Here is a 1,773-nt window from a genome sequence, read left to right as displayed (position 1 = left end):
TATCTTTTCTAATTTAATTTTGAAGATTATATGGGTGAAGACCTTTAAAGAAGCAAGTTAATGTTGCTGGAACACTTAGCCAAATTATGGTCCTAATTGGTCTTGTAGTGTTTGAAATATGTTTTAATTTTAATTGTGCTTGTTTTTATAATCCTCATTTAATCAGTCTTGATTTAACTTAGATTACTATTAAGCCCTTAAGACCTAGGTGAGTGTCTTGATTAGTTTTGAAAAGGTTAAGCTTTAGGTGATCATGATTCATTATTTGAATTTCATTCAAAAATCAAATAGGTGTATTAAATTGATTAATTATTGACTTCAAAAGTCATACCCCTAAGTCCTAGGTTCATTTTATTTTAACAAACTTCCAAATTTTAATAATCAAGACATTTATTAACTTATCCTTTTAATTAAGAAAGTGAGGTTGGTTTCTACCAATTAACCCCTTGTGTTTCAAACATCCAAATAAACTGATTAAGATCAGAGGTTGCCCATTTCCCTCCTTGAAGTAAGCCTAAATGTTAATTGAGGCTAAATTTCCAAAATTACATATTTGCCCCTAAGGCTCTAACACTTCATAATTTGTTAAATTCAATTCAAATGACTTTGAAATTTTTATCCTACCTCATTCATGGGTCAATTAAGATATCAGAGGAGAAAATGTGATTTTTCAAAATTTAATTTAATTTATATAATTATTTTCATGCAAAAATGATATTTTTCAAAGAAAATTTGCTAACTTGACCAAAGTGAAGCCTAATCACTTGAAATTTTTATTGAAGGTAGAACTAGACCAGAGAAGCCTTTGGACCAAATTTCATGATTTTTTGAATTTTATTTGAAGTATTAGAATTATTTTAAGTTCTAGGGTATTTATTAAATATAAAATGTTTTAAATGGGGAAAATTAAGTTTTGTATTTTTGAAAAATCTTTCTGAGGTCACAAAACCCATAAGAGAAAATTTTCTATTTTTTTGAGTTTTATTTAATTTATTAGAATTATTTTAATAAAAATCCATTTTAGCCTTTAAAAATTATTTTTAAGCTTAAAAACACAATATCTTTATTTTAGAAAATCAGGAAAAATATCCCAATTGTTCATAAGTTCTTAGGAAGTAATTTAGAACATTTCCATGAATTTTATTAGTTATGTGATTTTTATGGATTGTTAAATATTTTAAATATTCAAAATGGGCTCAATAATCAAGTTTTTATCTTAAACACTTTATTTTTAGAAAATACCCCTGATCACAGAGAACTCAAAAAACAAGTTTTTGTAAATTATTTAGTTATATTTTGTTTTTTTAAGAAATCATTTAAGTGCTAAAATGATATTATCTTTAAAAATCAACTTAGGTTATCAAATGAACTCAAAATGTTTTGAAATTTTTATGGTGAGCTCTCTAAATCCTAAACAATAGTGGAGTTAAAAAATAATGGATTGTTATTTAAAACTTTATACAAGGAGACTTCAAAATTAATTATCTTAGTGATATAGGGTTTGTGAAAAACTTGGCTCATGAGAAATTTTCAGCTCATGAGAAATTTTCATAAAGGTTCTCTGGTCATCATAAACCTTCCAAAATTTCTTAGATTTTTCTAAGCAACATGCTAATTTCCATGATTAATTTAACCAAATAATGCACATAAACTTGAAAAATATGATTCTTTGTCTAGGGACCTCCTCTAACTTTGGAAAAATCAGGGAATGTTCCTTTTGACAGAGGCTACAACATGCAAAAAATCCAAGCTATGATGGAATGCCTATATGCT

This window comes from Phalaenopsis equestris, unplaced genomic scaffold (assembly GCF_001263595.1).
Source record: "Phalaenopsis equestris unplaced genomic scaffold, ASM126359v1 Scaffold198818, whole genome shotgun sequence".
NCBI classification, from domain to species: domain Eukaryota; kingdom Viridiplantae; phylum Streptophyta; class Magnoliopsida; order Asparagales; family Orchidaceae; genus Phalaenopsis; species Phalaenopsis equestris.
This window is presented reverse-complemented; position numbering follows the sequence as displayed.